This window comes from Balaenoptera borealis (genome assembly GCF_965194805.1).
Source record: "Balaenoptera borealis genome assembly, chromosome: 14".
Lineage (NCBI taxonomy): Eukaryota > Metazoa > Chordata > Mammalia > Artiodactyla > Balaenopteridae > Balaenoptera > Balaenoptera borealis.
Genome location: NC_138875.1, coordinates 27,912,334 through 27,933,579, shown reverse-complemented (window position 1 = coordinate 27,933,579; position 21,246 = coordinate 27,912,334). Strand labels below are relative to the sequence as shown.

The window sequence follows — 21,246 nt, the reverse complement described above, 5'->3', positions numbered from 1 at the left end:
GCAGGACAGGCTGGGGAGAGACATGTGGGATGGACGGCAGCCAGGGTCTCACAGAGGTGCTGCCAGGGCCTGACCCAGGTTATGACAGGTGCAGGCAGGGTAGCTCATAGGCCAAGGGGAGCAAACGACTCCCAGTGGTTCTCTCTGAAGGCATTCGCCCTGTTCCCTGTAATTCCTTTACTGGAAGGTGCCCACCCAACTGACTTTCTAGCTGGTTCTCCAGGATGGCAAAGGCATTCTCTGCTCAGAGTCATCAAGAAAGTTTCTTTTCTTAGATGGTGCTTCAAGGACAGGCAGAGTGAGCCTTGGCTTCCACATTCGTGTCTGTCTTCTAACTTATTGAAAAGTTCCTGGCAACGCCTGGACTAGTTCTTGAGATTCAGCGGGAGATGCCTGGCTCCAGCCAATTTGCCTGCTCCTAGATCCCTCCTCTGACACTTCCTGCCTCTTCTGTGATACCAGATCCCTCCAGTTCTTCTATTTGCCTCTCTGAGAGCCCCTGTCACATCTACCAGCTGGTTAGCTACTCCTGTCTCCCCATTGCAACCTCAGCTTTGGCCTAGTGCCTGGTCACTAGTGAGACTCAATAAATACGTTTAATTAGTAAATGAATAAATGAATCTAGAATATTCAAAATAGATGGAACAGATGCCTTAAGAGTTCAGGGGCTCCAGCTTTGCCCTAATTACAGAGAGATCTAGGTCCTTTCTGTCTTGTGCCAGGCCCCTCCCAGCTTGCTCTAGACTTCAGATATTTGTGGGAAAACACCAGCCAGCTCCTCTTGCATAGGATAACTTTTCACACATCCAAAGAGCACAACCATTATCACATCTGATGGTGCAGTGCACAGTGAAAATAGCACAAGATGTGGGTTGGAATCCTAGCTCCTGCCACTTACTAAACCTTATACATTGAACAAGTTACTTAACCTCTTTGAGTTCCTATTCCTTATATGTTAAACAGAGATAATATTTACTTCAGATTGCTATTGTCAGGATCAAACAGAAATATGTAAAATGTTTTAAAACATATAAAATACTAGGAGCCTGTGCGGTACAGTTCATGTCACTTCTCCTCCTCCTGAAGCTGAAAGTCTTTTCCCCACATTTTGCCTTACCCCTCCCCTAGTCCAACCTTGAAATGAGAAACCTCTGCTTTTTTTTTTCTGACCCTGGTACTTAGGGTTAAAGAAAAGCTTTCTTCAGAATTCAGTGAGGTTTCCGGCAGGAGTAATTCAAGAAGCTTACGGCATCCCACCCATCTTCTTCTGACCACACGTGGTCACCAAAATGGAAAAATTTGGAAATCCTAAAGCAGATGACTCTGTGCATGCATATGTGTGTCTGTATGTGTGTGTGTGTGTGTGTGTGTTTATGTGTGTCTGTGTGTGTATGAGAAAGAGAGAGAGAGAAAGAAAGAGAGAGAGAGAGTAAGGTTCACTATTATCAGGTGAAATGCCATAAATTATCCTCCCTTCTGTCCCTGCCATCCTTTAAACTCTCCCTCCTACCTACCCAGGGGTTCTTTACTGTGGCTTCTGTCGGTAATGAAACAAACAAAATAACTTGCATTTACTCGTAGAAATAAGCAAATGAAGCAAGAACTTCATGGGATCGCGCTGGCCTCTTGTCTCTCCATCTCCCTCTCCTGGGAAATGTCGGGTGGATTGGGCTGCAATGAATGATTGATGATAGTTACACTGGTACAGCCCGCCTGCATGTCTTGAAGAATGTCCCTTTTCCTATCACTTCCAAGCTCCCTAGGGATACACAGCTTAGATATTCCTTGGCTCCGTTTCCCTCTATTACTCTTTATTAATTCCTTTGACTTGCTCTGAACATGTGCCAAAACCCTTGTCCCAGTCACAGAAATGACTTTTACTTTAAACCCTATAGATAAAAATAATTATCTATCTACCTATAATAATTTCAAAATGCTCACAAACTTAACTGACCTATTTGCTGTGCATTGCATTCCAATTAGCATTTTGTAAATCTGCTCAACAATTATTTTCACATTTTAGATGAGACTTCTAAGAGCAGGAATAAATTTTCTGATAGCTTCCTGGATGAACCCTGGCCCATGAACACGCCCAATGCAACAGCAGCTCCAAACCTCCAACTGTGCAAATTTAAATTGATGGCAGATGTGTCGTTTTTAATGCAGTTGGTGGTGGCCATTTTGTTTCTAGGTGTTTTCTGAGACACGATGGAATTCAAGGTGCATCTTGGGGCTCTTTAATGTCGCAACAAGTCTCATTGAAATCAATCTACTAGTTCAAAGGATATTTGTAAGCAAAAAGGAAAATTAAAATGGTCAATAAAAACACCATTTACTTGATTAAATGAAGAAAGAAGGCATATGGTATCGAGACTTTCTTCTTCCTGAGAGATAGCTTCAGAGAAAATGAACGAATGTTGAGGCTATAAGTATTTGGGTTATGCAGAAGGAAGGGTCTTTAGCGTAACATATCTTAGCCTGTACAACCATTCTCTTCCCAACAGTGACCCCTCATGGTTTATAGTCACTGGGATTTCCTGTCCAGCTGAAGGAAATAAAAAATTCTCTTTGCTGGTGCAGTCTGAGAGAACTATGTGTGACGTGGCCTGGAGTAATGGTCAGGACACTTTAACACTGCAGCAAAATGTCAATTCCTAATTCTGTTTCCTAATTGGGTGGTAGGCTCCTCTAACCCACGAATCAATAGACCCAGACTAACCATGCTTGGCACTGTGGGGACACGGAAGAAAGAATCATGATATCTGAGTCAAGTAGTTTGTAATTTACTTGGAAAGATAAAGAAAGTAACCAGAAAATCCACTAAATGGAAAGCAGTAGGGCCAAAATAGTGATTCAGATAAGAAGTGATATTGGAGTGAACTTGAGAGGTCAGCAAAGAGATACAGGGTGTATAATATTAGGGAACTGAGCCATAAGGAGAGGGATGTGGGTAGAATGTGACTTAGCTGCAACAGAAAGTTCATGCAGAAGAGGAAGGGGAAATACCTTGTGGACGGGTAGAATGGAACAAGATCGCAAAGGCCTTATCGGTGGGCTAAGAGGGGTGGATTTTAACTTTCTCAATCTTTTATGATAATCTGGAGCAGAAATTTTACAGGCAAAGAGGGAACTGCTACAAAATTCACCATGACCCGATACAGAACGCAAATAAAAAAATATAATTAAAGGAGGAAGTATTGGACAGGAAGAAGATTCTTCAAAATCAGAATAATAGATGCTGGATGGATAACAATGGAAAGTTATAGTCATAAAATATCAGCACTGCAGAGATCTCAGGGATAATCTACCAAAGCCTTCATTTTATTGGTCAGGTAACTAAGGCCTAGAAAGGAGCATGTCTTGCCCAACGTCACACAGCTGGTGAATGACAGAGCTGAGATCTTTTCCCAAGAATCCTCCAAGAAAAGAAAGCTTGGCTCTGTGTCCTGTGGTGGCAGATTTATGAAGGTTTTGTTGGGCAATAGGCTCCTGAGTCCTTAGATGGCACCTCTCAGTTAGTTAGTGAGAAAAGCTGACAAATCCAAGACTTGAGATGCTTAGGAACAGAGCCACCTTTATGAGCCCATTTTTTCATTTCAAAAATCTTAACAACACAACCCCTTAGATGTCTTATTTGTTGTACTTGATGTTAATGATGTTGCAGAAAATAGTGTAAGAGAAAAATTAAAAGACCAGGATCCGCCGAAACTAGCAGTAGCAGTAGAATTACATAAATTACCCAGTTCATACCTTAACCTACTCAACTTTTTCACGAGAAGAAAGACGACATTTACAGAAAAAATATAAATCTCAGTCTTTTCTACAGACCCATGATATGAAAAAGACATGGCATTTGGAGTTCAAAGCCCCCAATTCAGTTCTAACCTGGACACTCCTAGCAGCTGTGTCTACTTGGGGAAGTCACCTATTCTAAGCCTGTTTTTTCAACTGTAAAGTGGAGGTAGCAATATCTGGATCTAAGGATTGTGAGGATTAAGTACAATATTATATTTGAAAGTGCTGCAAACTGATATATAAATGTGAATGACTGCAGTTCATTAGTCTTCTCCACCGCCTAAAACTTCTCTCCTAGAAAGTTAATCTTATGGCCAAATCAACAGCTCTTTCCAAGAAAAGAAGGTTTACTTATTGAGGTAGTCTTGACGCCACCTCCAAGGAATACTGTCCTGTAATTAAGGCAGAAAACTCTGTGTGTGTGTGTTGCCCATAGGACCACCACTAGCCTCAGGGGCTCTTAAGACATTCCTGTTGAAATTATTTCCCCCTTCCTCCAGACAGAAGAAGCCCCACACTGACTTGTTGGACTTCAGCCCATACTTGCTCCATTGGCCAGGTGAACCACTGTTCACGATAGCCGTGTGTGTGTGTGTGTGTGTGTGTGTGTATGTGCAGACACACTTCCTCAGTCTCTCTAAGTCTATGTGCAAAGGCATTCTTATTTCAAAAGCATTTCAAGAATTCCTCCTAAAAGGTATCTTTTATTATCTGAAAGGCACAGGATTGTTCTAGATTTAAGCAGGAAGGTAGCCGTTGGAAGGTGCCATTAAACTTTCAATGTCATCCATGTAGTTTCAAATTCAACTTCAAAATCCATGTTGCTGAAAAAGACCCACTGATATCCTGACATCTTTGGATTATACCAGTTACCTTACCTGGGCTAAGAACCTGTAGCATCCATGCTGTCCAGGAGTGCTAACACATAGGGTCATAAATCACATACAGTTGTATTCTATTTCAGGTCACTTCATTAGTGGATTAACCATCCAGCCAATAGGAACCTCCACTCCCAATTAACACACACACACACACACACACACACACACACACACACACACACACACCCCACATTCGTTTCTATCAAAACCTGACTGGTTCATTCTGAATCAGAACCATGGACGATATTGGAGATATGACAGTGAGCAATCCCTGGGCCTGGCAGTCAATTTCCTTGGAGCCTCAAATATATTCAATTAATTTTAAAACAAACAAGAGTCCAACGTGTGCTAGATAGCATCCAAGGATGGCCACCATCAATTCCTCCTTTCCGTATATGCTTCTCCCATCCAGAATGGAGGCTATTTCTCCTCCTCTGGGGCTGGCCTGGTGACTTTCTTTGACCAATAAACTGAGATGAACATGACTCTGTGTCAATTCCAAACCTAGAACAGAAGCTTTCATATTTCTGTTTTCTGGGGAAGCAGCCACTGCACTCTAAAGAACCTTAGGCTAGACTTCTGAATGATTTGATACCACTAATCACTCTTTCTCTCATGGAGAGGAAGAAGCCACACAGAGGAGAACCAAGGCATCAAACGTATGGGTGAAGTCTTCTTGCACCTTCCAACCCAGCCATCAGCTGAATGCAGCTAAGTGAGTGACTCAGGGAACAAAAGCTCTGCTCAGATTCCTCACTCACAGAGTCAAGAGAAATAACACATCTTTGTTTGGGGTTATTTATTCGGCAGTAATAAATACCTGAAAAAAAATCAGTGGTGGGAATATGAACACAGTCAAAACAACTATTTAGCCTTGTGCAGTAAAAGATCTTTAAAAAAAAAAATACTTCACTACAATCTACTTCTCCTTGCTTATTGGGCCATATACTGACACAGGTATTGAGTATGTGACCGTATATGAGGAAGCAAACAGGCTGGCAGGAATCCAAGAGATGGAAAGTGTGGCTCCTACTACCCAACCTGGTACTTTCTTAACATTTAGGTTGTTTTCTACATAAGAAAAAATCTAGGTTTTCTATTTCTTTGGCCCCTTCTTAGTAAAGACCTCTACATATTGTGTTGGGCACATAATAGGTCATCAGTACACATCAAGGAATTATTTTTCTAAAGTTTAACCCAAATGTCAATCCCCAGCTTATTCCAGCCTCTCCCCCTGAAATCTTTAGCCCTGTCACACTGTGGCCCAAGACTTAAGGTTGAATTGGAGTCAATCAGCCAACAAGAGAAAAATAGTTTTGACTTAACAAAGGAGCCCAAGCTGTGGGAGGGTGTGGTGTTCTCAGCACACCGATCCTGTATGGGACTCCCTCTCTGAAGCTCTTTGGTGGAGAGTTGCCTTGTGTCTGAGGGTTTAAAATAAAAGAGTGTCTGGAATGGACAGAAGTCTCTATGGACTTCAATTTCTCCAAATAGGCGTAAAACCTGGCCAGGATCCCAAGGCAGGCCTAACCTACAGAGCCAGGCATCCAGATCGTTCACACATACTATTGCAGGTGGTTGTCACTGATCTAGCACCATTCTCTGAGAAGGAAGACCCTGCCTGCCTAGTTGGTAGGTGCTCCATAAAGATAATTGTTCAATAAATCATTGGAAAACATGATAAGTAAATTATCCAGGAATTAAAAAACACAACCCTTCAAAATATTCCTTCTTTTCATTCATTCATCAAGTGTTTATTAAGAATCTGCTGTGTGCTATGCAATGTGCTGGGCACTGGGACACAGAGGCACAAACCAAAGTTCTTTAACTCAAATGAATCTCATCAAGAATAACCTTTTTTTTAAATAATTTTTGTTGGCAATCTTCCTGACAAAGATTATTTCCTCCTTACTTTCTTATAAAACAAATGTTGAAATTGAATGTAGCCTCTTCTCCATAACACATCACTGAAGAGTGCAAAAATCTCATGAGTTACGTGAGGCTACCTGTCCTAATATAAAAATGTCCCTCTATTACTGTGTTGGGTCTAGACAGTTTTTTTTTTTCACCCCACACTCTCAGCTTTGTTTCTTCTTAATGCCAATGCCTCTCATAACCCAATTTTAGATCTGATTCTCCATATCTAACCTTCTGTAGGCTTTGGCAATCATCTATAACTAAACATATTGGAACCATGTGTCGAACAAGAGTCAATAAAGTGCTGCATGACAGCCTAAGGGGAGAGAATGGTACATGGGTTTTACTTATTGCAAAAATTCTGTGGGAAGCTATTTCAGTTGTTTGGAAGGTTTTTGTACTTGCACATGGGGTCCAAGATCTGTGTTGCTACTAGTTCGGCCTCTGAATAAATGGGGTGCTGAAATATCATTCGGGCATTATTCTTGGTGAGACAAAGCATTCAGGTTAACTGAAGCCAGAGGAGCCCCAAGTATTCTGCTACACAGAAGTTTCTACAAAACTGGAACCATTTCAAGTTTGGATGTGTCCTTTGAGAACCATGATCAATTTCACAGTCTATGTGAATTAATGCATTTGACTATTGCATCACCCCTGGCTGGGGAGAGCTCATTAGAAGTCATCTTCCTTTCATTTAGAGTCCAGAGGCCAGGGTCAGAGACTAGTTTCAGAAGAGGTCAAATGATGCCAAGTGGCAAGCTGGAGCACTGAGCTAATCTCATCCAGGGGTTTGCATTTGAACCCCATTTTTCCTAATGACTAAACCTGGCTCAGCAGTTTCATGAAGCCAAACATGCCAGACTCAAGAGCCCAAATCAGGAAGAGGATAGAAAAGGAAGAAACACCCTTGTTTAGGGTGTCCTGGGCTTTGGGCTTCACATCAAGGGAAGAGAGAGAAGGTGAAATTGTGACTTTGCTCAGGGAGGCACTTTGAGTCTGAGGAAGCAAAGCTGCAACTTTGGAGCTGTGAGAGACCTTAAGGTTTATTTTGTGTGCACTTTCTCTATGAATTCCTCTCCCTGCTCCTCATCACTGTAGGTTATTTCCTTATGAGACCTCACTGGAGCTGGAAGGGAATTTACAAAAGAGTGGCAAATGTTAGAAATAGGGAGCTAGAAGGGGCCCAAACGCTAAATAGTTCAAACATCTAGGGCTTCCCTGGTGGCGCAGTGGTTGAGATTCGGCCTGCCAATGCAGGGGACACAGGTTCGAGCCCTGGTCTGGGAAGATCCCAAATGCCGCGGAGCAACTAGGCCCTTGAGCCACAACTACTGAGCCTGCGCATCGGGAGCCTGTGCTCTGCAACAAGAGAGGCCGCGATAGTGAGAGGCCCGTGCACCGCGATGAAGAGTGGCCCCTGCTTGCCGCAACTAGAGAAAGCCCTCGCACAGAAAAGAAGACCCAACACAGCCAAAAATTAATTAATTAATTTTTTTAAAAAATTCTTAAAAAAAAATCTAAATGTATAGATGGAAAAAAAGTGCAGAGAGGTGCATTGATTTACTCAGGATAGCAAAGTTGGTTAGTAGCTAGGTCAGAATTCAGACTCAAGCCCAGTGGTTTTTCCACCAGACCTTGCATCTTAGTTCAAGGTGCTATAACAGAATACCATAGACTGGGTGGCTTAAACAACAAAAATTTATTTCTCAAAGTTCTGGATGCTGGAAGTTCAAGATTAGGGTGCCAGCATAGTCAGGTTCTTGGTGAAGGTCCTCTTCCTGGTTTACAGGTGACCATCTTTTCATTGTGCCCTCACATGGCAGAGAGAAAGATCATCTCTCTTGTATCTCTTTTTATAATGACACTAATTCCATTCATGGGGGCTCCGCCCTCATGACCTAATCACCTCCCAAAGGCTCCACCTTTTAGTACCATCACATTGGGGGTTAGGCATATAAATTGGAGGGGGTGGGCACATTCAGTCTGTAATATTACATAATACAGCTTTATGAGCTTCTTCATTTTATTTCACCACAAATACCTAAGGTGAAGGCCTTATAAATTTATTTATTTATTATTATTATCATCATTATTATTATTAAAGAAGTACAGACTTAAAACAATAGCATGTCAAGTCTCAAAGGAACTTTAGAGTTATTCTGGTCCAACCCTCATATTTTACAGATACTTGTTAAAGATCAAGGAAGGGCCTTCATGGAGGATATGGGACCTGGGCAAAGGATTGAAAATGGAGCGGGAATATATAAAATTATAGATTTAGGAAACTCAGAGATCATTAGTCCTACTCTGCCTTAGATGAGAGTGACCCTGAGATTAGACAGGGGACCTGGCTAGATCATGGTCAGTTAACGGTAGAGCTAGCTCCTAAATCCTGATGCCATTATTCTTAGTGCTGTTCACTGCACCACAGGGCATCTTTGCAGCCATTGATGGGGAGAAAAAATACATCTTTCAAATATTAGCATATTGTAAAATCACAGTTCACTGGAATTCTCAGGAAATGAAGCATTCTGGTTTAAATGAATTAGTTGGTTAATGAGACCCGAGGTCTGTTCCATGTCTGTAATTCTTGCCGACTTTCCCATCTGCTATGATGTCTGATCCTTTACAAAGAGGCAACCAGAAAGCTCTTCCTGTTTCTGCTCCAGTTTTTGGAAATCTTTCCAAAACGTCAGATTCTCATTTTCTTTTTATATTCCGTCAAGTCTAGTGAACATCACTGGGTCTTTGTTTGCTGATGAAGGATCTTGCTAGCGCTATGTAATGCTTGCTATTAATGACAAGGCTGGGTTAGATTATTTTACGCACTTCCATTATTTCTGACAACTTTTCCAACTTGAGCTGGATGTAACAAATAGACAAAGATTTTGTTGAAAATGTAATTTGTTTCTACCTTTTTCTAGTCTGGAGTTTCTGTGATGGGAATAAAAGTTAAGAAATTACAGTTCATTGAGTTCCCATAGCACAAAGGCACAGTTCCTAAGCAATATTCCCATTGAATCCTCCTCCCCACCCTGGGAGGTCAGTATCTCCATCCTCATTTTTCAGATGAAGAATCTGAGGGTTAGAGAGGTTAAATAACTTGCCCAAAATTGTACAGAGAAAGAGTGATGGGTCTAGGATTTGAACCTAGCTCTGAGTATATGTTTAGCAACAACTATGCAAGGGACTGGGGGTATATTTCTAAGTATTTAATGTTGAGCGAAAGTGCCAGAGTTAACAATCCTATGTGGAGGCAAAATGGAAACATTCTTTATCTTTTGGGGGTCATTTTTTCTGCCTGGGCCTCAATTTCCTCATTTATAAAATAGGAGAGTGGAGAAGTGAACCAGGCCCCTTCTTACTAAACAGTCCTTACCCACCAGCATGGGTGCCTTTTCTTTTCCATATCTGGATTTGGAACTATAGACAATGAAGGAGACATCTGTTTCTCATTGTTTGAGTCATTTAATCAGAGAGACAACATGGCAATGAATGAGCAAGTAAAGAACAAATGGGTAAGATGGACCGCCTACATTTTCTCAAGCCAAGAAAACACACATTAATTGTGAGTAAAAAAACCATACATTCCAGAGTCTAACCTTCACAAGCAGGGATGCTAGGAGTATTGACTTCTTCCTTCTTCTAAGCTGTCCAAGAGGGCTTCTTGGAGGAGGTAAGATTCTTTGCATTGTGTGAGAGAGAAAACACTCTGAGTAGTATCAAAGGTGGTGTGTTCTAATATCTATTAATGCTGAGAGAAGGCTCCAAGGCGAGAATGGGATGGTCTTGAGGAAGAAGGTGTGAAGTCTGTGTTAGTTTCCTGGGGCTGCCATAACGAAATCCCACAACCAGATAGCTTAAAACAACAGAAATTTATTCTTTCATAGTTTTGGAAGCTAAAAGTATGAAGTCAAGGTGTTGGCAGAGTTGCTTTCTTCTGAGGACTCTGAGAGCAAATCCATTCCATGCCTCTCTCCTGGCTTCTGGTGGTTGCCACCAATCTCTGGCATTCCTTGACTTGTACATGCATCACTTCAATCTCTGCCTCTGTCTTCACATGACATTTCTCCCTATGTGTCTGTACTCTTTTTATGAAGACAATTAGTCATATTGGGTTCAGGGCCCACCCCTCTCTAGTATGACCTCATTTTAACTTAGTTAATTCCATCTGCCACAATCCTATTTTCAAATAACGTCACATTCTAAGGTACTGGGGGGTTGAGACTTCAGCATATATTTCTGGAGGACACAACTCAACTCATTAAAAGGTGAGAAAAGCAGAGGTGCTGGATGTTAATAGCACCCAAAGACCAGAGGAGTGGAAATATTCAGATTTGCTGGATTATGAGGGCAATGAAACAGAGGTTACTAAACGGCCAAAGGCAGATCAATCAAGTACATTCCCTAAGCCCTGGTCTCAGCAGGGCCTGTCACTGGATGCTGTAGGTAGGTCATCCTCTCATGCCTTGAAAGAACTTGCAGTCCAGATCTTACAAGGAGAGGGACTGCATCCGCTAAACAACAATTCAGATGACAACGCAAGGGTTCTCATACACTGTCATTCCTCCCTCCCTTCACTATCTATTTTTCCTTCCCTGCTTCCCTCCTTTCCTTCCATCCTTCCTTCCTTTCTTCAACAAATATTTATTGACTACCATTATGTGCCAGGTAGATAGTTCTAGGTACTCTGTTCTAGGTGCTGGAGATATCACAATAAACAAAATAGACAACAACCACCAAAAATCCTTGCTCTCATGAAGCTTATATACTAGAAGATAATGACAACAAGCAGTGAGCATTAAAAAAATAAATCATATAATACATTTGAAGGTTTTAAGTGTTTTGTAAAATGGGAGGCAGAAGGGGGGCTTGGGGGGCAGAAGGGGGACTTGGAGAGCAGAGTATTGAAGCCTGGGGGTTCAGGGAGTTGCACTGCATGTTTTAATAGGGTTGTCAAGGTAGACCTCACAGAGAAGGGGACGTTGAAGCAAAGACTTGAAGGAGGTGAGGCAGTGAGCTGTGTAGATAACTGGGAGGAATATTCCAGACACAGAGAGGAGTCAGTGCAAAGTCCTAAAGTGGGCATGTGCCTGGCAACAAAAGGCCCACGTGGCCCTGTGAGGGGAGGCAGTTGGGGAGAGGCATGGAAGATGAGGTCGGAATGGAATAGGTGACACCTTGTGGGCTATTTAAGGACTTTGGTTCTTGTCCTGGGGAAGTGGTGAGGCTTTGGCGAGTTAAGTTTGAAGTGTCATGATCTGACTTACATTTGACTGGCATCACTGGCTGCTGGATAGAGAACAGACTGCACTGGCAGCGGGAGGGGCAAGAAGCAGGTAGGAGGCTGTAGTTAGCATCCAGGTAAGAGCTGCCACCAGCCGGGATGGGGAAAACTGTGGAGGAAGCAGGCAGAGAGAATGATCAGGAGTGTAGTTTGGAATGCAGGGCAAAGATGTAAAGGAAGGAGTCGGACATAGGATTCTGGAGTTCAGCGGAGAGGTCTGACTTGGAAATAAATATTTGTTGTCATCAACATATAGATGGTGTTTGTGTTAGTTATCTATCACTGTGTAATACATTATTCCAAAGTTAGCAATCTAAAATAACATTCATTCACATGTGCAGCTTCTGAGGTCAGGAATCTGGGAGCAGCCTCGTGAGACTGCAGTCAGGCTGTCGGCCAAGGTACAGCCACTGCAAGGCTCCGTGGGGCTGGAGAATCCACTTCCAAGCTCATTGCCTCACTGCTGTCAGGCCTCGGTTCCTGGTTGGCTGTGGGCCAGAGGTTCCAGTTCCCTGACATGTGGGCCTCTCTATAGGGCTGCTCACACAACATGGTGGCTGGCTTCCCCCAGTGACTAATTCAAGAGAAAGGAAAGAGGAAAAAAGGCAGAAGTTGCAGTCTTTTTTCGTAACCTAACCTCAGAAGTGACATAACCACACTTCTACTGTGTGACACTGGTCACAAACAGCAACCCTGGTGTGATATGGGATCCGGGTTCCAGGAGGTGGAGATAGTTGGGGGCCATCTTGGAATCTGGTTACATTATTGTAAAGCCATGAGATGGAAAGAGATCACCAAAAGTCCTTCTCCCCCTTCCTTCCTTTCTTCCTTCTTTCCTTCTGCCCTTTTTCTTTCTTTCCTTTTTCCTTTTTTATCCTCCATCTCTTCCTTCCTGCCACACGGTTGCTGCCTACCTCTTATGTGACAGACCTGTATAAGGTCACTGGGGTCAGAGGTGACTTAAACATAGTCCTTTCTCCTGAGGAACTCATGAGAATGGGGAGACCGGCAAGTAAACAAATACACACCAGCACCGTACTGACCCAAAGCTGGGCAGACAAGGTGCCCTGTGGCTCAGAATGAGGAGCAGTGGATGCGGGGATTCAAGGAAACTTCACAGAAGAACACAGAGTCGCTGAAGGGTGACCATGGGGGTCTGAACAGACAGAAACAGCTTAAGGGAGAAAGTTAGGGACCACGAATAAGAGGACCATTGTACTCTGTACTCGTGGGGAAGGTGAAACCAAGATCTTCCCCCTCATCCCCGGGTCAGGCTCTGTCTCTAAGGGTGGGTTACTCCCCGCTTTTAGAAACCCTCCTGTCAGGACGCGGACGCTCACTGCCATCAGTGGTGGGGCCTGGGCATGCCAGGCTGAAGGAGTTTGTGAGGCCAAGAGCTGGGTGCACCTCCACACAGGTGGGAACTGCAGTGGTCTCAGAACTGAGGATCAGATCACATCCAGACCCTGCCTCTAACCCCATGACAGCCGGCCCTGCTGGAGCCCAGCCAGGCAGCCCCATTGATCCCAGACCACGCCAGAGAGCCTTTGAAATACAGCTGCCTCTTCCTGGGCCTGCTCCTCGCACCCCCATGGTGTCACTTCCAAATCCATTACATTCCAATGGCTTTGAGATCTTTTAATTACATGTGACGAAGCCTCACCGTTGCTGGAATTAGACGGCCTGTGTTGACGATTTATAGGCCTCAGCTTTCACACAAGCAGGGTAATAAATAACATGAAATGGGCCCTTCAGTATTAAAAACTTCAGAGCTACCCAGTAAGCCATGACAGAAAGAAAAAAAAAAATGAATGGGTAAAAAAATGTAAAAAAATAAAAAAAACAGTAATGTCTGTGTCTCATGTGTTTAAAATACTGTACGTGAAACAGGGAATGTCAAAAATACGGGGTGCTGAGCAATAGGCAACTCATAAAATTTTATCTCTGGTATGAGGATTTCCAACCACATAATGAGGACTTTCCTTTTTTTTCTCTCTCTCTCTCTTTTTTAATCCTGGGGAATTCAAGCCTGATGAGGTGACTGAGAGGGCAAGTTGCCTGGCACCTACATTTGCTTCCCCAGATTTAATGGCAGGGTAAGGACTGAAGCAGCCCCCAGCTCCCAGCTCCCCCAGGACTTTCCTCGTGGCCCCCTTGAGCAGGCTCGTTCCCTGCCTCAGGCTCCTGCTGGCAGATGCTGGCTTGGGGAGTTACCAAGCCCAGCGGTGCCCGTAGGCCTTATCTGTCCTGCCAGAGTGGAAACTCCCCAACGGGCGGGCCGGGCCTCCTGCTTCCTTTCTGTTCCCTCTCGGCACCTGGCACAGGTCTGAGCACACAACCAAAACCCCACAAAGCCTTTAAGATCAAGAAGCCAAGAATCAGGAATTCAGTTGGGTTCCAGTCCAGAGAGGCAAGAAATAGCACGTGAGAGAGAATGGTGAGAGGGAAGGGACGGGACTGGAGGAGAAGGAGGAAAGTCTCATCTCAGCCCTGCGGACAGGCGGAGGAACATGCGCTCAAGGTGCCTCGAGCTCAGTGGGGCCTCCTCACCCACAAGACAACTGAGAATTGAAGAGAATTGGGATCCAAGGCCTTCGGGGAGGCAGGGATATTTTGTGCCCCGAAGCTGCAGGAGTCTTTGGTCTTCTTGCCAGTGTTCTGCTTCTCCCATGATTCAGCTGCGTATGTGTGTCCTTCTCTGCTCCCACTCCCGACAGCCTGATGAGCGCACAGCCCACTGAAAATCACGGCCCACTGAAGACACCTTGCCCCTTTAGGCAAATCTCTCAAACCAAGAGCCCCTCGTAGGTACCTGGCCAGCCTGGAGACAGGCTGGCCCTGGATCGGGTGCCCACCTTAGTTCAATCAACCATCTGTAAGGAGTAGGTTTACCTACCAGCTCAGCTGCTCAGGGAAAGGAATAGACCAGACGTGTGTCCATTGGGGAACTGACAAAGGACAGGCTTCCTTGGGGTCTCCACTACAGAATGGTTTGTAGAAGAAGCTGAACTTTGTTTGAGTCTTAAAAGTTGGTCCAAGTGTAAGTAGGTAGAGGTAATTCTAGACCTGAGAGAGTCTAAGAGCCAGATCCAACCCCGTCTGATGGCCATGACATCCAAACCTTGTGGATGAGAGAAGGGCTAGATTTTCAAATCTGAAAGAAGGGAGAGAAATGGCAGAGGCCCTGAAGCAGATGAGGGTGTGTGAGGCCACTGGGCAGTCTACTTTACCTATGGCTAAGGCTTCTTGATGACACATAATCTCCATGTGAACGGGAGTCACGAGTGCCACGTTTACTGCTGTGTTCCCAGGGCCTACACAAAATAGGTACTGATGTGTTGAGTGAATTAGTAACATTGAAAGGCAGAGACCTCTACCTGACAGCCATCTCACTTCTTTGAGAGGCATTACCAGGTGCATCTATTCTAGAGGCTTGTTAGATGAAAGAGAAAAGGGTCTTTTGGTTTTGGGTCCCCCAGGCATCAACAATCAGAAAGCCTAGCTTAAGTTTTCAGCTTTCTTGCCTGAAATAGCCTCCAGGATTATTGCAAAGGTATATTTCCTTGCTTAATAATAACTTTCTAAGCTCTGTGGGCTTGGAATTCCCAGAGGGCATGGCTGAGAACTGCAGTTAGTGGCTTTGGAAGTCCCAGTAGAACACAGAGTAGATGATCAGGGCCAAAATATCGTCACCAAGGACTGCCTCTCCTAAAGGATGGGCAAGGGGAAAAAAGAGAATCAGGCTAACTCAGCAATGCCAATATCTCCAGGGTAAATGGTATTTGCTCACTGTACTGCCCACAGGGAGTAGACATGGCCTCTGACTTCTGGGCTGGTATTTATTTAATATTATTTAATATTTTTAATTTAATATTTATCTTTAAATTGAACCACTTTTTAAAATTAGACTTATCCTAATAATACCTACAGTAGCAGGGTTTTATGAAGATGATAGCTAGCTAGCTAGCTAGATATAGATATAGGTATACACACATATGTATACATAATATCTATAATATATTCTAAAATATTGTATTATTAATATTATATTATATATAACTGCATATCAAAATAAATATATAAACATTAAAATATTAAATATTCATCTATAGACTGCCTAAAATCATTCTGCATACCACTAGTGGTATATGCTTGCCCTTTGGAAAATACTAGACTAAATGACATCTATGACCCTTTTTAAGTTTAAGGTTCTCTGATTTCTGAAGAGAAGTTTGGTTTTGTGAGTATTTTGTGAACACCTGGAATACTTTCCCCTTTTCTCTCCTCTTTCCTAAATCATGCCCTGCTTATATCGCACCTACCCCGTGAAGGTTTCTGTGCAGAAAAGAGATAACTTAGCAGGCCTGAGATCACCATCTTCAGAAAGACCTGCTTACAAGGTTGGCCTTTGGCTGGCGTCTGGGAACTTGGATTTTCGGAATGTTCCCACCATGCCTAACTGTTAAGCCCGGCTTCCTATGCCTAAACTGTGTGTACAAATAATGCAATTTATGGTGAACACCTGCTTCCCTCTGGGGGTCTGAAATTATGGTATGTGCTAGGCAGAGGGTGTCTATGTGACCATCCCCAGTAAAAACCCTGATCTCTGCATCTCTAATGAGCTTCCCTGGCAGATGACACTTCACACGTGTTGTCACAATTCCATGCTAGAGGAATTAAGCATGCTCTGTGTGACTGCGCTGGGAGAGGACTCTGGAAGCTCACTCCTGATTTCCTCCAGACCTTGCCTCATGTGTCTTTTCCCATTGCTGTTTTTGCTTTGCATTCTTTTGCTGTAATAAATCTTAGTCCTGAGTGCAGCTATATGCTGAATCCTGAATCACTGAACCTGGAGGTAGTCTTGGGGACCCCACATACAGCTTCCTTCCACGACCATTCCACCCTCCGATTCTCTTCCTATTCTGAGCCCGTTGAGCAACTTAGATAGAATCATGCAACTCTCCCCTTTGTTTTGCCAGTTAATACATCGCTAGTAATACATGATGTCTCTGTCCCATTCATTAATAAGCTCCTATAAAACCAGGGACCATTTCTTACATGACTTTGATTTGTATTTGTGTTTCTGATTAATAATGTCTTATTTATAGAAATTGTTCTAGGTTTCTTTTTTTAAAAGAATGCAAAACAAAACCAAATAAAATTTTTAGGTGCATTGGTTATTGTAAAAATAATTTAGAAAATCCAGAGAAGCAAAAAAGAAAAAAATTAAAATCATCCAAGATTCCCTATCCATAAAAAACCATTTTAACCACTTGGTTATATATCCTTTTAGTGCCCTCACTATCCATAAAGGGCTTTTATGAGAATGGTATCATGATTTTTGTTAGTTATCTATTTTTTACTAAATATTTCATGAGCATGTGTTCTTTTGATCATGTGTTTATTAATAATGTCATTTTCAACAGTTACATAATAACTCATTGTGTCCCAATGTGTATGTGTCCCAAACTGGTGACTCTCAAGCAAAACACCACCTACAGACATGCTTTTGTTTGGGGCAGCATAGTACTGTCCTACCCAATATGTATAAATAATATGTTAAAATTAGTTGCCAGTATCTGAATATTGGGAGACTTCACATTAAAAGTCTGTATTTTCTGCTATCCTTTAAAACATGACCTTTAAAACATTCCCCTCAGGCCTTATGGATGGAGCAGGGTGGAAGCTGCCCTCTTTAGATGGAGCTTGTGCTCCAGCATCCCCGAAACTGAGGCTGGGGGTCAGTTGCTGTTTATCATGCTCTTAAACTGATTATCTTTTGCTACAGTCAAGAAAGAAGAGAAATCTATCTTGTACTCATATGTCTATCAAAAGCTAGACCAAAAGGGACAAATAAAAAAGGTAGTTTTTTTCAACAAAATGGAAGAGAACATGTTACTGCAATCCCCAAACTGTGTGCCAAGGAACTCCAGGGTGCCACAGGGAACTCACAAAGGCGCTGAAGGATATTTTTAATTATCAAGGAACACACCGTGATACTTAATCCTGCCAGATACTATGCAAACTACGGACTTGTGGGAGTTCATATGATATCGTCATACCTGCAAAAGAAAGTACCACACAAAAATCAATGTGGAACAGGAAATGAGGGTGGTAATATCCAACCTGATTCCAAGGTTTGACTAATTGAACAATGTCCAACAGGTGCATACATCCTATTAGTAAATAATTATGATTATTTAAGAATAAAATATAAATATTATTTTTCTTTCATTTTATGTGTAATATTTTTTTCAAACAGCTACTAAGTTGTTAGGACTTAAATACTAACTAGTTTGCTTGGACCTACATACTTGAACCTAACTATGAGGCATTTATTTTGGCCTAGAGGTGCTGTAAAAAATATTACTGAGACAAAGCTTGGGAACCTGTGGCATATTCCTTGTAGAATGAAAGATAATGAGCTGTGTGGTCTCACTCCTGCCTGACTGGTCTCAATCCACATGGCCACTATGTCACTAGAGCCTGTAATGCCTGTATTAGCTGTGTCTAGTGTCTGTCAGCTATGCCTGAGACATTTATGTTGCCCTTCACTGTTTAATAAACAAAGAGAAGCTTCTTCATAGCTAATATTCCCATACATTCAAGATTATGTTCTTAGAATAAACTCTTAGAATTGCTGAGTCAGATTAACCACACTTTTAAGGCTTTTGAAAATTATTTCTGGATTGACTCAGCTTAACTGAGCATCCCCAAGACAGAGAAAACTTCCTGACATACAAGTAGCACTGAATTCTTGGGAACTGAGTTCAATCAAATCGAATCACAACAAAGCAAATCCAATCAAATTGAATCTCTAAAAGTACAGGACTATGCTTTTACTTCTCTTTGCCTGAAGCTTCCTCTACCTGTGATACAGGCTCTGGCCGCAGCAGTCAGCAGCCCTGGAACAGGAGAGCTCTCGCTGTGGAAAAGGAGTCTGTGGACAGATTCTTTTACAAAAGAACTTGTCTGAGTCCTGAAAGACCAAAGAGCTTAACAGTTAAGTCCGGCTTTGAAGCCAGACTGATTTTAAATCCCCCATTGACTAGTTGTTGACTTTGGGCATATTACTTAAACTTCCGTGACTCAGTTTCCTCATCTGTATAATGGGAATAATAATAGAACCTATCTCATGAGGTTGCGATGAAGATAAAAATAACATAATCTAGGTAAATGCTTTGTACAGTGTCTGACATTTTAAGCTCTCAATGATAGCCATTAATTTTATTTGTTCTCCTGGATGCTGCTGGATGTCCTCAAAGCAAGATGCACCTGGATTTCCATTGCTTCCTATAGGCTCTCTGCTCTTGCTGTTGGTCAAAAACATAAGGAAGACACACCAGTCCATGCCCAACCTTCTTAACCCAGGAACTAATCCATTTCTTATCATGGTCCCTGGATCCTTTTGAGCCTCCCTGAGCAGGAGGAACTTTCTAACCCCCTTCTGATTAGAATACTGGACAGGAGGTCCAGGGATTCTTATCCTGGGTAGAGGCAGCTGCCAGAGCAACCAGTTCTTAGAGTAACAAAGCCAAGACTATTGCCATCTGAGCTAAGCAAATGGAAAATGAAAAGAAAAATCGCTATTGATTTTGACTTAAGAAGCAGAAGGTTTTCTTTCTGGTCTTCATCATGTTTAGCGACCCATTGCTTTGAGCATTAGAGGGCTAGATGTCCACATGTAGCATGCACTCTCAGGGAGAATTTTCTCAGGGACATTTAAAGCCTGACTTTGTGTCCCTGAAATTCCCCATGCTTCATGCCTCCAATCCCCTCCTAGTCTGTCTCATCCTGCAGTTATTTCTCTGAAGATACTCCTTGGGTATCTTCAGAGAGCTATGAAATGGCAAGCAAGATGCTCTAGAATAAACTAAGCCAGCCAATGGGGATGGCCACAAGCCCCCCAGATACTTGAGTTTCACAGCCTATGTTGCACCTGATACAGCTCTTAGCTTGGGACCCAGGAACTGCATGAGTCCCTGCCCTGTGCCTTGTGGGACCCCTAATGACAACTTCGATCCTCATTTTATTCACTTTTAAAATGGGGGTGATAATGTCTATGAGAGGGTAAAATGGAGATAACCTTCATGAAAGTGCCCTGTTAAAATATACATGTAACTATGAGGAATTTTAATTAAGAAAAAAAGTTGAAGTCCACTGTGTATTTATTGATCAGGCCTAGGAAGACTTCTTGTAGAAGAGGACTTTGGATACCAGAAGGGCTGCATAGCAAATGGATAATGATAAAGTCTATGAGGGCCAGAGGGCCCTGGAGGGGATTGGCCTGGGGTGGACAGGCTAAGACTGAAAGATGGACAGGGTAGGTAGGAAAATGGATCCAAATAAGACTTTGTAAACCAGAAATGGGAGTCTTTTCTGACTAATCAATCATTCAAAATATTGTGATTGAGAACCTTCCAAGGGCTCAGCATGGTGCCAACTTGATTACAGCTGTCAGGGAACTCTATAATCTGTTTGTGGGAGGTGAAATTGTCAGAGTCAAAACAACCAGAGATGATCCAGGAGAGGTAGTGGATGCAGAGCCAGGGGTCCAGGGGTGCTCTCAGAAAGGAGGAAGCTGGCCTGAGGTTACTCTCATCCTGGGCTCAGGGCTGGGGACGGGGTGAGAGGGTGGGGCTGAGGCTGCCACAATGTCCCTATTAGCTTTTCCCAATAGTGTATGACCAAGATTTCCTTCAGTGATGGACAAGGTGCTGAGAGAAATGACCACAGGAAAAATGATTTTTGACAAGGAAAGGTTAGTACAGGAAGGAAGTAAAGGGATCACAAACTTTAGAGCCGGGTGGAATCAGTTAACCCCAACCCAGAGCTCTCATTGCACACAAACTGGAGCTTTGATGGATGACGTCACTTAACTTGGAAGTGAAAAGCAGGTCTCCAGCCTCATCATTTGGCAACCTTTCTACTCCTTGATGGTAACCTAAATGGAGCCAGGGCCTAAGACCCTGGGCTATGGGGACAGGCCTGGATGGCACGCTGGGGCATCTGCAGTGGGAATTGTAAATCCCTAGGCACCCAGACAAAGGTGAAAAGGGACCCCAGGGAGAGGAGAGAGACCAGCACTCTTGATCGGTCCTGTAATAGTGCCAAAGCTCTGCCTCACCCCCATCTTTCTTCCTACACAGCCAATTCCCTGTGCTACACAGCCAGGATTTGGGATATGTGTTGCACCTTGAGTGGAAGTAAGACGGACCAAGGGCTGGAAATATGACCACAAGTGGCTCCTTTACCATTCTCTAGATTGGAGCAGGTAGAGAAATAGGAACTTGGCTTCTGATCCATTGATGCTCTGCCCCCAGTGGATACCTGGAGCCAATAAACTCCTGTGCCTCAAATGAAGGG

At 43.1% G+C, this 21,246-nt stretch overlaps 1 protein-coding gene and 1 long non-coding RNA gene across 7 annotated transcripts in view; one reads left to right on the top strand and one right to left on the bottom strand.

The window, feature by feature from the left end:
* Positions 1-21,246, top strand: part of SLC14A2 (solute carrier family 14 member 2) — a 450,437-nt gene that overhangs the window by 301,741 nt on the left and 127,450 nt on the right. The window lies entirely within an intron of this gene.
* LOC309610451 overlaps positions 1-21,246 on the bottom strand; it is an 80,735-nt gene that overhangs the window by 47,217 nt on the left and 12,272 nt on the right. For all 3 annotated transcript variants that reach the window (XR_014233947.1, XR_014233948.1, XR_014233949.1), the window contains exon 1: positions 1-21,246. This exon is cut by the window's left edge; it is cut by the window's right edge and continues 12,272 nt beyond it. This is a non-coding gene — a long non-coding RNA (uncharacterized lncRNA).